General features: G+C 40.0%; 1 protein-coding gene across 2 annotated transcripts in view; it reads left to right on the top strand.

Moving 5' to 3' along the window:
• The window catches only part of LOC122813471 (serine/threonine-protein kinase TNNI3K), a 2121983-nt gene that overhangs the window by 1364769 nt on the left and 741538 nt on the right, over window positions 1-15676 (top strand). The window lies entirely within an intron of this gene.

Genomic DNA, 15676 nt, shown 5'->3' with positions numbered 1-15676 from the left:
CACAGTTTGACCCCATATTGCCAACTGATCTACAGATATCCTGCAGAAACAGTTTACTACCTGTAGGTGTAGAACACAAAGGTCTGCACTGGAATGCAAACTACCTGGAATCAATCCACACATTCAACACAGAAGGCCATACTGGGCATGCTCACACACTTAGAGAAATGAAGGCAATGTCAGATAACAACATACTGAAAGGTCATACTGGGCATGCTCACACACAAACAAATGAAACCCATGTCTGCAAACAACAGTGGACCAGACATATCTGGCAGTTGCAGATGTTAGCGCAGACACTTCTCAGTATGCACCAGTCATGCTTTGCACACTCACTATATAGGAATACAGGCATATATCCAAGGACAACACACTATAATAAGCCAGAAGTAGATGTACATAGATGTGTGGACGAGAGTGACTGTGACAAGGGGCCATCCATTATGAGGCCTGTCCCACCCAGCACACAGCCGAATGGCTACAGCCACATGAGGTTCAGATGTCACTCACTGTAGATATTAGCCACCAGTATCTTTTAGCATTACAGACTATGTGGTGCAAGTCCTAGCTGTGCTACATGACTGTACAAGGAAGTAGTCATCTGGCAGCTGTATACATGTACCTGTGGAATTTAACCCTGCGTGTGCCCGCTTGTGGTGTGTCAACCTCTAGATGAATGGGTTATGGCCCATGCACACACACTGCCCTCCCCATAGCCCTACTATGGCAAGCCTGCTGAGGTCATCCACTTTGAAATACACCTTTGGGAAAGTTATAGCCTAGTAATCTCCATGGCGTGTCCTACAACTGTGTACTGCTGTAGTGTGATAAACTAGTTAGGTAGGAGTTCTAATCCTGGACATGGCAGCTGTGTGTGTGTGTGTGTGTGTGTGTGTGTGTGTGTGTGTGTGTGTGTGTGTGTGTGTGTGTGTGTTTATGTCTCTGTCGAGGTAGAGAGCAATACTTTATAGGCTAGTCACACTCACTACAATTCAAATGCCCTACTTTGGCAAGGCTGCTGATGTCATTCACTGTGGAATACACCTTTGGAAATCTGTACCCAGTAATCTCCATGGTGCATCCTATAACTGCGTACTGCTGTAGTATGCTAAACTAGTTAGGTAGGAGTTCTAATCCCAGACATGACAACTGTGTGTATGTGTATCTCTGTGTAGAGAGCAATGCATTTTAGGCTAGTCACAAAGCTGTAGCCCAGTAATCTCCATGGCGTATCCAATAACTGCATACTGCTGTAGTGTGATAAACTAGTTAAGTAGGAGTTCTGCTCCCAGACATGGAAACTGTGTGTGTGTGGATGTGTGTGTGTGTGTGTGTGTGTGTGTGTGTGTGTGTGTGTGTGTGTGTGTGTGTGTGTGTGTGTGTGTGTGTGTGTGTGTGTGTTTGTGTCTATATCTGTGTAGACAGCAATGCTTTTTAGGCTAGTCACACTCACTGCAATTCAAATGCCCTTCTTTGGCAAAGCTACTGATGTCATTCACTGTGAAATGCACCTTTCAGAAAACTGTACACCAGTAATCTCTGTGGTGCATCCAATAACTGTGTACTGCTGTAGTGTAATAAAATACGCAGGAGTTCTAATCCTAGACATGGCAAGTGTGTGTGTGTGTGTGTGTGTGTGTGTGTGTGTGTGTGTGTGTGTGTGTGTGTGTGTGTGTGTGTGTCTCTGTCTGTGTAGAGAGCAATGCTTTATAGGCTAGTCACACTCACTACAATTCAAATGCCCTACTTTGGCAAGGCTGCTGATGTCATTCACTGTGGAATACACCTTTGGAAATCTGTACCCAGTAATCTCCATGGTGCATCCTATAACTGCGTACTGCTGTAGTATGCTAAACTAGTTAGGTAGGAGTTCTAATCCCAGACATGACAACTGTGTGTATGTGTATCTCTGTGTAGAGAGCAATGCATTTTAGGCTAGTCACAAATCTGTAGCCCAGTAATCTCCATGGCGTATCCAATAACTGCATACTGCTGTAGTGTGATAAACTAGTTAAGTAGGAGTTCTGCTCCCAGACATGGAAACTGTGTGTGTGTGTGTGTGTGTGTGTGTGTGTGTGTGTGTGTGTGTGTGTGTGTGTGTGTGTGTGTGTGTGTGTGTGTGTGTGTTTGTGTCTATATCTGTGTAGACAGCAATGCCTTTTAGGCTAGTCACACTCACTGCAATTCAAATGCCCTTCTTTGGCAAGGCTACTGATGTCATTCACTGTGAAATGCACCTTTCAGAAAACTGTACACCAGTAATCTCTGTGGTGCATCCAATAACTGTGTACTGCTGTAGTGTAATAAAATACGTAGGAGTTATAATCCTAGACATGGCAAGTGTGTGTGTGTGTGTGTGTGTGTGTGTGTGTGTGTGTGTGTGTGTGTGTGTGTGTGTATGTGTCTGTGTGAGTGTCTCTGTGCAGAGAGCAACGCATTTTAGGCTAGTCACACTCACTACAATTCAATTGCCCTACTTTGGCAATCCTGCTAATGTCATTCACTGTGAAATACATCTTTGGGGAAGGAGTACTCCAGTTATCCCTGTGCTGTGTCCTATGACAGCTTCATGCTGTGCTGTGATATAGATCTCTGGTAGGCACGTCATAACTGTGTAGTGCTGTAGTGTGATAAAATAGGTAGGAGTTCTAATCCCATACATGACAGGTGTGTATGTGTGTGTGTGTGTGTGTGTGTGTGTGTGTCTGTGTTTGTAATTCGTATCCTGTGTGGAGGTGGGTGTGAGTGTGTAACAACTGGACTCAATGTGAAGTGGTTTTGCAGATTTCTTATATGGTGGCCCTAGTATATATCGCAATGTCCACCATACAGGGATAACAGATGTGAAATAGCTTGAGAGGCTGTGGTGCAAATCTATATCCCTACATGAGACATCAAGGCCAGGTGAACAAAGTGAGCAACCCTAGTATTACCCAGAGAACACTCTCAACCCATGTCTCATACAAACACACACTTGCCTAGGCAAATGCCGCTATGTTGGTAGTATCCTGCATATTGCCCACTGATAGTAAGCATGGTGTAATTGCAGTGGGCTACAGAGGGAATGGCACCCCATCCATCAGTCCAATAGGCACGTACATGCCGACAGTGCACCTTCCCCATGTTCCCCACTGGACACCTGCAACACCTGTGGTGCCATCAAATGTGACCCACAAAGGACATACAATGACTGAAAAACATGCCTTGTATGGACAGATGCCACTGGCATCAGGGGATATTGGTATCATGCTATCAATGTGGGTGCAGGGTCAACCTGCCGTCCATTAACATTTCCCACTACATGAGGCCAGGACTGGCACATCTGATGATAACAATCTGTGCACACAACATGGGCCAGACACCCCAGTTACAGTTCCACATGTCACTGTACATGCATGTGGGAAGTGTGCACATCCCAGACACCATTCATGTCATGGACTAAGGACAACATACATGACAAGCAATGCACAGCATTGGCCACATACAATAGTCTCCCGGGTGACTGGATGGTGAATACAATACCCACCTGTGTGGGAAAATCCAGACACTACACCCCTGAGCCACAATGCAGACCATTGTCATGTGGCCTGATGCCAAGGTATACCCATCACCTAGCCTTGTATAACCATCTGGCACAGTTGACCACTACACACCAGTGAAGCAGTGCACACATGCATGTCAGTACTGGCACCCTGTGTCTGTGTGTGTGTTGTATGATGCGTATGACCACATTCACACTCATTACAACCCCCATTGCCATACTGAAGCATGCTGTCCAATGTCAGACATCTCTATATACCCTTTGCCCATATAACCTTTGTATGACCCCTGTGGTGCATGTGATACCTGCACAGTAATGTGCTGTGGCAATCTCACTAGTGATGAATTGCATTCCTGGCCCTGCCAAGTGTGTCAATGTGTGTGAGTCCCTGTGAGAGTGTGGCTGTATTGATGCTGGCACCTGTTCTTGCGGCCAGGCATGTGTACTACACCTTTTGTATACCTACCATATCCCTGTTGCAGATGTCACTCACCATCACATATACGTTTGGAGGGCTCCTCAACATGCAACCTATGTGGTGCAGCCAATAACTGCATGGACATATGATAGCACTACATAGTCATCAAGAATCTGATACCCTGTACTGGTAAGTGTGTGACACAAACATACTTAAGTTTTAGTGAAAACAAGGAGACGCTGTTGCCCAAAGGTCTGTTCCAAAAAAAAAAAATTAAATGAACTAGAATTGGAACCACCACCACCCACAATGGAAAAAAAAAAATTTTTCTTTATTTTATTAGGACAACCTTTCTTCTTCAAACTTCTTCTTTTCTTCAGATTGGTCCCTTTGAACCATTTATTGTGGTGGTCCGGTTCCAATTTGTCTTTTAGTATACTTAAGTTTTACTCTCCCACCTATCCCTGACTTTTCTTTTCCTCCGTCTGCCTCTTTCACTCCCTCTCTGGTGGATGTGGAGACTTACACCTGCTATACTTAGGCAAGCAGCATGTTTATTTTAAGTGATGCTTATGATCAGCTGATGGCCTCTACATGAATTGCAGCCCTCCTCTAACTGATTGCATGTGGAACAGCTGTGGTATCATTCCCATAGCCAATTGCATTAAAACACACTCCAATATCTAGGAACATCATGTTGGTGTTGGGCCTTTAAATTCACTGTGAGCAGGAACTCGATCTGTTGTTTGGCAAACAGCATCCCAGATGGATTGGGGATTTACCTCTAACATACACTGTGGAAACAGGGCAACACACAGGAGGGGGATGTGCCTGACCTGACTACAGACTATAAGTGCTGCTATACTGCATTTCGAGTAATGTTGGTTTAACAGAGTGTGTGTAGATATGGCTGTCATACATGGTTTAATACCTGCCATGTCAGTGCTATGTTTATGAGGAAACCCCCTTCTGTAGGGTTATCTGCAGACTGGGCAGTGTGGAGATGCCTTTTGTTTCATGTGTTACCCACAGAACACCTATCTGTGAACTGCAGAAGGTAGAGTAAGGATTGCTGTCTGTAGATGGTGACAGCCGTGAGAGTTACGGACTTCATATCCCTCACAGGACATATGTCACAACAAACCCCTAAATGTATGAGGTTATCACAGCAACATGCCAATATTGGCCCTGTGTGCCTCCAGCCACAACTCTGTCAACATTTGTACATATGACATGCAGTAAGAGGTGCATATGTGCTGTACACCATAATTAGTGACATCATATCTGATAACAAGCCAATGAGATATCAGATGGCTACACATGTTATGTATAGTAGGGGTTATATCTTATGACATAACCTGGACATTCTGTGGTTGTGTGTGCAGTACTGAGGTCTGTGTATTTATGGTGATTGTCAACAGTGTGTGTACTGTTAATATGTACTTTGGCCTGTGTACAGACTGTGGTAGATGTCATTGTTCTTGGTCCTGTTCTATCTGATGTTACATGCTGCTCCTCTGTATGTTACTCTATCAGCTTACACGTTTGTAGGTCCATACACACACATGCCCCATACTACAGACGGCCATTGGACCACACTGTATAGCGGCCCAGTATATGTAGGGTTAGTCATCAGACTGAATTAAATATTAAATACATTCAATTTAAATACTTTAACAAACTTGTCACATGACTTTCAAAAGTCAGTGCCTTAACCCCTTCCTTCTTAAATATGCCCCAAAATCCTCCCGGCTGTTTAACCTTGGAGGGTGACAAGCATTGAATCTAACCTGCCATGAATACTCAAGCCACCAAGTTCTTCTTCTGCATTAAATAGTGTTTCATAACCAGTAATTGCACCTAACACAATAAATTTGAAATCAATAGGGCAATTTCCCATCTTATAATGTTTTCCCATAGCATTATTTTCATTGCCAATCTCTACTGCCCTTTTGTGCTCCTACATTCTTTTGTATAATTCTCTACTGGTACTTCCTACATAAAATGCCCCACATGATCTACAAATAATTAAATAAACCACATATTTGGATTTGCAAGTATAAATATTGTTACTGATTTTAAAATTGTTGACAATAATGTCATTGATTCCATCATAAATTAAGTCACAAAAATTACATGCATAACATTTTGAGTAGGGGGTGGAATTTTGTACCAGCTGGAAGAGCCAATAAGTGTGATATTATCAACAAATTGAGAGACTTTACCAGAAAGCTAAATTTTAAATTGCTATATAAGAACAATGACAACAATGCTTGTAATTTGTTTATGAGACCCAGTACTTAACAATCCCCCGCTGAGAAAAGAATTGGAAATTTTTTTAATGATGACTGAGCTACAAATAATTGAACTATTAGACAATCAGAGTTCTTACAAATATTATAACATGACAGCTAATGAACGAAAAATGTTTTATGATTTAATTAATGATGAAAAAGTATTAATTTGCAAAGCTGATAAAGGTAATTCTTTGATTGTACTTGACAGAGCATTGTATGAACAAAGAATGTGTCAAATGTTGGCAGATGAAGCTTTTTATGAAAAGGTATCTTTCAACAAAGTAAAAAAAATCATATGCTTTTATTGATGCTCTGATGAAAGAACAAAATGTAAGGACCTCACCAAAGGTCTGCTATACACACCTCATAGTCTAATTAAAATAAATAAAATGTTGCAGACCACCACTGTGTTCCAAAATGTAATTTGCACGATAGACATCCATAAAAACGCAGAACCAATGGATAAAATCAATGAATAAATTTCCAGGAATCTTCAGTAAAAGCAATAGTCAAATTCTCTACAACAAACCGTCTCTCCCAATATGACAAAACCAAATTAGCATACGTATTAGCACAGGTGGTGCCCATGGCTACCCCCTGTGCTTGCCTATAGGTCTCATTCAAACAAACAAAGATGTTGTGTTCCAGAACAAGGCTGAGCATCTGGGCTATCAGTTTCAACCTAATTTCATCAGCCCCCAATTCCTGCAACAATACACAAACTGCCTTGATACCATACTCATTACTGATAACAGTGAACAAATTGTTCACATCCAATGTTACCATTACATGCTCACATTCCAACCCTCCATCTACCAAACCCCCAGGGATGATAGAAAATGACCTGTATCTTTCAGTACCTCATCCAGTCTGTCTACTTAGGGTCTCGTTACTGTCTCTAACCAAATCGAGATGTTCTCTGTGACCCAGTTCCTGCCCGAAACAATGGGTCTAAGGGGGGGATTTTTCAGGTCCTTGTGTATTTTCAGGACGGCCTTAAATATTGGAACCACTGGTTTATCTATCCATAAAAATTTAAATAAATCTTCATTCATCAAACCCTGTTCTAAAAAAGCAGTTAGTTTATCATGAACTTTCTGAACATTATGGCCTACCATTAAGGGTGAAATAGAAACATATGTGTTAACATCAGAAAGCAGCCCTTTAACTTTTCATAATACATATAGAAGAATGGTTCTATGTAGGTAGAATAATGGAAGAAATTAAGAAATATATTAAAAACAAGTCCCCAAGCCGTGGTGCTACAGCAGTAGTGTTGTTGCCTCACAGCAAGAGGTTCTCCTGTTTGATTCTCAGCTGGAGTGCCTTCTGTGTAGAGTCTGCATGTCCTCCCCGCAGTCGACTGACCTCTGAAAGACATGCGTGAATGGGTGTACCTTTGCTGAAGGTTGGGTGTCAGGCTGGCAACTCGGCACCATAAAAATCGACTGCCAATCATTAGGGGACCAGAGGTCTGCTGTGGTGACCCCTAACCGGGAAAAGCCTAAAAGACAAACAATTAAAAACAAGTCCCTCAAATTTAGCAGGATTTTTCGCCTTCCAAAAATCCACAAAGATTTGGATAACCTGCCTTTCAGACCCATTGTAGCTAGTGAGGGCACAAAAACAGAGGCCATTTCCATTTTTGTTGACAAACATTTACAAAAGGTGGCAGTGAAAAGTAATTCTTATATCAGAGATACATTTGATTTCATTCAAAACACGAAGAAAGTGAATGTTTTGGATTCAGATTTACTGGTCACCTTAGATATCAAATTTTTATACACAGTAATTCCCAATGAAAAGGGGATGGAAGAGGTCAGGTTGGAATTGTTAGCCTCAGGTCTTTTTTCTAAGAACACGATTAGCTTGTTACTGGAAATGTTAGATTGTTATAACATTTTCAAGTTCAACGAAGATATTTACCATCAAAAAAATGGAGTGGCAATGGGTGCAGCTATGGCACCCAGTTATGCCAATATTTTTATGAATGGCTGGGAAAGAATGCACATTCTAGTTGATACTTTTATTGATGATATTATTTGTTACAATAGTTTTATTGATGACCTTTTTATTGTGTGGAGAGGGGGAATTGATTCCCTGAGAGATTTTATAACACACATTAACAGTGTCAGCACCTTTTACAGTTTACATCAGTTTGGGATGAGATGAGTATATCATACCTAGATGTAACAATATTTAAATATAAAGGCAAGTTATCAACCAAAATTAACAAAAAGAATATGCAGAATAATGCCTATTTGCATTTTTCTAGTATGCATTCTATGAATGTCAAAGAAAATGTAGTAAAGGGACAGCTAATGAGAGTCAACCAATTAACTACCAATGATGAAGATTTTTACAGTGAAAGTGAAAATATGTGTTGTAAATTTGTAGCCAGAGGTTATTCTAAGCATTTATTTAAAAACAAATTTGAGGAGATTAGTGAGATTAGGAAGAATGCTAATTCCTTTTCTAAGGAAAATGTCAAAAAAAGATTATAAGACTGCTATGCAAATTTCCAATAGTGTTGGTTTAGCAGCCATAAAAGGAATTATCAACAATTGGAAAATTTTTAAAAGCAGTGAAGAGGTTCACAAAGCATTGGGAGAAGGTCTTAGGTTAGTGTATAAAAGAGGTAAAAGTTTTAAGAATTGTTTTCAGAATCAGTTGAGTGTTAGACAAACAAAGGCAAGTAGTGGTAGTATGCAAAAATGTTATGCATGCAATTTTTGTGACTTAATTTATGATGGAATCAATGAAATTATTGTCAACAATTTTAAAATCAATATCAACAATATTTATACGTGCAAATCCAAATATGTGGTTTATTTAATTATTTGTAGATCATGTGGGGCATTTTATGTAGGATGTACCAGTAGAGAATTATACAAAAGAATGTATGAGCACAAAAGGGCACTAGAGATTGGCAATGAAAATAATGCTATGGGAAAACATTATAAGATGGGAAATTGCTCTATTGATTTCAAATTTATTGTGTTAGGTGCAATTACTGGTTATGAAACACTATTTAATGCAGAAGAAGAACTTAGGTGGCTTGAGTATTCATATCAGGTTAGACTCAGTGCTTGTCACCCTCCAGGGTTAAACAGCCAAGAGGGTTTTGTGGAGTATTTGAGAAGGAAGGGGTTAAGGCACTGACTTTTGAAAGTCATGTGACAAGTTTGTTAAAGTATTTAAATTGAATGTGTTCAGTATTTAATTCAGTCTGATGAAGTCTCATTGTTGGGAGACGAAAGCACTTACTGGATTATTGCACATTAAAGGAGTTTGGTTTTATTACTGAGTTTTTTCTTATTTTATGTGTTTATTCGGTTTACCTTTTGTTTTAGTGCATTTATATGTAGGGTTAGTGTGTGAGTGGCACATATGAGGATGGTGCTGAACAGATAGTCCATATACTGTAATATTACGCTAACTTACCATATGTGGCTGTGGCTGTGTTCACATTGGTTGTAGTTATGCACTTTCACACAGGTGTATCATACTTTGTGCTGTGACATGCCTGTAGAGCCTGCTATATATGCTGGTACATGTGCATTCCCCCATAGGAAATGTAGGCCAGTGTTGAGCCAGTCTGCCTGTAGCCTGCACAGTGCTTTGTTACATGCCTAGCAGCTTAGTGTACTTACCCAGTGAGATGTCATGTCCAGATACTTGCCAGATGTACTGCTGCTGGGCCACCATAACAGTCATGTATGTCAGACAGACCAGTGGGATGCTGTACAGATGTATGTCAATATATAGTGGGTAGTATGTGGCCATGGCACCTCTGTACCAGCGGTTATTATGTATCAGGACAAACACGGGTGTGTGAATGCATAAACCATGGGAGCAAATGTGTACCGGTAGTTATGTGTTATACCCATCTACGTGGCTGTTAACAACCACATTGTCAGGCTTGGTCCACATGTTTTGCACTAAGGGGTTCTATGTATACCTCTGGACTCTCCAGAGTGTGTCAGACTGTCCACATATATTGGCCAATATCTCTGCTGTAGTCCACAGGAGCATTACGTGCAAGCAGTGGCACCGTACTATGATGTCCTTAGGATGTCTGTTAGTAGCCAATGGCGCACATGTTAAAAGCAGATGTGACCTCCCACACACACCATGTCTGTGAAGACAATCCCTATTACAGTACAAATAGACTACAAATATACCTGCTATACATACCTGACATCCCCTTGCACTATGAAGTTGGGACTATAGGAGCTGAGGTAGGGCTACACTCCATGTTCAGGACATATGGTGAATATTAATATATATATATATATATATATATATATATATATATATATATATATATATATAATTATCCAGATATCTATATAGATATAGACACATATACGTATCGACATACATAGATGGATATGTATATGTACATAGATATACGTATAAACACTCCGATATATACATATACAGAGCAATATATGTCTACACATATGCAGCTAGAGATACATATGCACATATACGAATGGATATCTACATATATATTGACAGTAGTAGGTATATCAGAATAGATATGTATGCACATATAGTTATAGATATCTACATATATACTAACATAACTAGGCATATCTGTACACATAGGATGTGCATACATATATAGCTATACATATACATATATCTATATATACATATATGTGTATATATATATATATATATATATATATATATATATATATATATATATATATATATATATATATATATATATGTACATACGAAGAGATGTACACATGGCCATATATAGTTAGCACTATACAGATGTGTATACAGACATATGTATGAGTATACATGTGTATGTACATGTAGACATATAGACCTATTATATGTATATAACCATATTCTTGTCATGTGTAAACCTCACGGTTGTGTATACCCTCCCAGATGTATCTCACCGTATGTATCAGCTATGTGTACATTATGATAAAACAACATATGTGATGCAACAGTCATATTAATAACAAGGACTACACACTTTAGGAAGTAAAGGCAATTTTTCAATACTACACAATATGTGTATTGACAGCTATATTGGTAAAACAATAGCTGTCTTCGCAGTGGTCATGGCATAGTGGTTACGTGTTGTGACAATAGTGTACAGGTTCCTGGGTTCATGGCCCTGTATTATTGAGTCTGGGGGGATTCATCATAACTAACGTAGGCTGTTACAACATGTGGGGGTATCAGGGGTAAGCTACCTTAAGGTATCTGGATGTACATTAACATACAATTCACCTTGGGTAAATGCAGGCCTACTGCCTCCTGCCATACAGACTGTTCTGTTTGTCAGTGTGATTGTGATGGTGTCAGTTATGCCTTGTTATGTAACAGATACAGCGTGTAGATAGAGGCTGCTGGACTATACATCTGGATTACTTACTGCTGATTGTTTGGTATCCTGAGGCCCAGTCTGTCTTTACTATTGTACTACTTGAAGGCCTTGGCCTGGACAACAACATATGTAAACCTTTCCAGACTACTGTATTAGTATAACTGCTTCACAGTTTGCATTACTCTGTTTATATGGATGTCAGTGTCTAAACAGCTATATGACATGGCATATACAACTGTAATAGTACACAAATAAAGCTTTCCCATGAATGCAAACTTGTGTGTGGTGTTATATCCTTTGACCTCTCTGTGGGTATATGTTGCAGGCAACAATTGTCATTTGTATGGGTGGTTCATACAGTGTCCAGTTGGTAAAGTGGTAACTGTAGGCATAGTGGCTGTTCCGTATTTTGTGCACCTACTACCTATGTATCTTCCTATACATATCTCTGTATGTGTATGTGTAGTTACATATATATATATATATATATATATATATATATATATATATATATATATATGTGTGTATATCTGTATCTGCATATATGTGTCTGTGTATATGAGTCTTAGGGATGTTGATTGCTTCCACATTGTACATTCCCTATGGTAGCCAGACTGTACTGCATGATATGTTACTGACACCAGCCTGACATCATACAGGTGGGATGGAGTACTGTTAACATCTTGTGCCCATGTTGTGTCAGATCCTGGTTATAGGATTTGCAATAATTGATATTGTATTGCAGGGCACAACGGTGCATGTGGACATATACGTTTTTATGTTCTGTTTTATATCTATAGATATATGTCTGTATATACATATATAGATATATATTTATGCTTACATATATTTATATATATTGCTGTATATATATATATATATATATATATATATATATATATATATATATATATATATGTGTGTGTGTGTATATATATATATATATATATATATATATATATATATATATATATATATATATATATATATATATATATATATATATGTATGTATGTATATATAGAATATGAATCTACATATATTGATATGAATATATCTATTTAGATATAAATATATAGACACACTCACACATATATCTACATGTTTAAACAAATTTCATGTACTGTTGAATGACTATGCTGGATGATATGTTTGTGCAAACATCAACATTATGTGTATCCCACATGGCTTAGTGGTAAATCCCTTTGGCTATTTTGTGCAAGGCCCTGGGTTCGAGCCTTGCACAGGCTATTCATTTTGTTACTGGCCAGAACAAGGGCTGTTGGATATAGAGGGATTAAGGCACTTTTAAGCAGTTGTAAGCAGGTTTGTGTGGGTTTGCGCGGAGGTAAACACTGCTAACTTCTGGTTACAGTTTCTTATGCTGATTTAACTTCTCATTTGCTTAACCTGTGTAGGCATTGCTTACCCCCATGCAAAGAGCCTTAAACCTGTTTACTGCTGCTTAAAAGTGCTTACTCCCGCTTACCCCCATGCTAATTTCTTTAAAAGAAAAGAAAAAGGGGTTGATTGGAAAGTGGTGAAAAAGGGGCACAAAGAGGGAAAGACAGTAGGGAAAATAGCTAGAGAAGCAGGAAGGGTGTAGGGAAGGTCCATAGCTGTCCATTTCTTCTACAGCAACAGCTGTGCATATACACTGAATTTGGAGGTAGATTTGGACACTCCAACCCCTGAGAGAGTGGTGAGGGCAACTATAATATGTTGTGATGCCAGTTAGACCAGACTATATTTGTCCATTGGACACATGTGCGAAATGGACAGCTATGTATGGGGACGAGATTTTTTGGGGGGAACAGATTGCCCTTTTTTCTTTAGGTGAGAGTGGGGTGTTGGGAAGGGATAGGTATATTTGGGGAAGTAGGTTGGGAAGGTTAACAGACAAGACAAACAAGACGCATACAGGGGTGGCATATGACACATGTGGGAGGTAAACACCTAGATCGGGAGGGGTGTTGGGAAATTGGAAGCCCATGAGCCCCCTAGTGAAAACAGTGGGACTGAGGTCCCTCCCTTGGGCAGTCACCACTGCACCTTCACAGCCCCAAAGGTTGAGTTGGAGAGCCAGGCCGATCCTCTCATTGCAACATGTGACCCTTGAGCTGGTGTAACAGATCTCCAAACTCCCAGTTGAGCTTGCTACGCACCACGACTCGGACCTGGCAATGGGTGGCAGGTTCCTGTCCATGCCCACTCCTAGGGGGTGAGCCCCATCCCCTGAGTCAGTTCCACCCGAAGGTGGTGCAGAACCAATGGATGAGGAGGTCCCTGGTTGGGCCCCAGACATGCTGGTGCCTGGTGCCACAGCCAGCTGAGGTGAGACAGGTGGGTCCGCTGGGACCCGCATTCCCATACGTGCTATGGTATTTATGTTTTATCAACATATGTGGGTTAGTAATAATCAACACATTCCAGGATTAGGTATAACAGCATGCATAGATATTCCCATTAACCCAGACACCAGATATGGAACAGTTGCATAGCAAACAGAACACATGCATATATGGGACCACAGTAGTAATTACAACAGCATGCAGGTACATTGATGGCACCATGCCACCATTGTTGGAGTATTTCAACATAACACATGCACACGGCCGGCCTTAGACATAGGCAAACTAGGCGACCACCTAGGGCGCCATTGAGGCCGGTCTTGTAAAGGGCACATTATGTGTGTATGTATTTATTTTAATTAATATAAAGTTTGCACTTTTCTTGGCGCTGGAACCAGAGGGCAGAGGGTGGGGAGGGGAGGGGAGGCAAGCACCCTATCACTTACAGCTATAGGTTAGCCAGGAGGCTAAAAAAAAATTCTTTACTTTGTAGTGCAAGAGTCTTTTTTAAGGAGAAACTTGCATGAGTCACAACGCCAACGTCATCAAAATGCATTCTGCAGTTCCGCACCGAATTTAAGCCAGGCTAACCATTCAAGAGAAGAGTTACATCTGTGTCTCCGCATGTTTTCATTTGGGTTATAAAGATGGTGAGTGTATGTGTGTGTTTCTATGCGTAATTTAAACTGTTCATTTCTGTATGAGAGAGAATGTGTTTGGGTATGTATGTATGTGTATGGAATTTAAACTCGCTGTTCTGTTTGTATCAGATATGAAGTGTGTGTGTTACTGTGTGAGAGTAGGTGTATGTGTATAGAATTTAATCCAGCCATTCGTTCCTTTGGAAGAAAGTCTTTGTTGCTGTGCAAGAGAGTAGGTGTGTGTATGTCTGTGTGTGTTGCTTTGTGAGAGAGTCATTGTATGCATGTGCTGCTGTGGTAGATGTGTGTGTGCATAACTTAAACTAGTGTGTGTGCATAACTTAAACTAGTGTGTGTGCATAACTTAAATTAGTGTGTGTGCATAACTTAAACTAGTGGTTTTGCTCACTTCTGTATGAAAGAGAAAAGTGTGTGTGTGTGTGTTGTATGACAGCAGAGTAGGAGTGTGTGGAATTTAAACTAGTCATTAGTTGCTGTATGAAAGAGGAGTGTGTGTGTGTGTGTGTGTGCGTGTGTGCGTGTGTGCATGCGTGTGTGTGTGTGTGTGTGTGTGTGTGTGTGTGTGTGTGTGTGTGTGTGTGTGTGTCATACCATAAATAAGTGGGATAAAGGCCCTAAAAATAGGGACACTTTTTAAATATTGCTCTTACAAACTTAGAAAGTTGATAGAAAGCTGATAGGTTTTGCATTGGTGCTGAATTTTCTGAAGGGTATGAAGTCTGAAACTCAAATCTCTGTCATTATTTTCTAACTTCAGTCTTGAAAGATTTACCAGTAATGTTCCAGAAAACCATAACTATGGATAATGGACCAAAAATATGAGGTCCCTCTCGCATCCAGATTTAGCATTATAGTTTTTGTCTTTCTCATAATTTGTGGTTTTCTGGCAAATCAGGGAGGGGTGAAGTTACTAAATAGCACTGCAAACCATGAAGGCATGTGTTGTGTTAATTTCAGCTCCATAAGTGTATCAATATCTAGTCAGTATACAGCTCACAATGTCTTATTGTGCCTATAAAATTTGTCACATGTGTTGTGCTATTAG

The sequence above is a fragment of the Protopterus annectens genome, chromosome 10.part0 (assembly GCF_019279795.1).
Source record: "Protopterus annectens isolate FY-2018-M chromosome 10.part0, PAN1.0, whole genome shotgun sequence".
NCBI classification, from domain to species: Eukaryota; Metazoa; Chordata; order Ceratodontiformes; family Protopteridae; genus Protopterus; species Protopterus annectens.
This window is presented reverse-complemented; position numbering and strand designations above follow the sequence as displayed.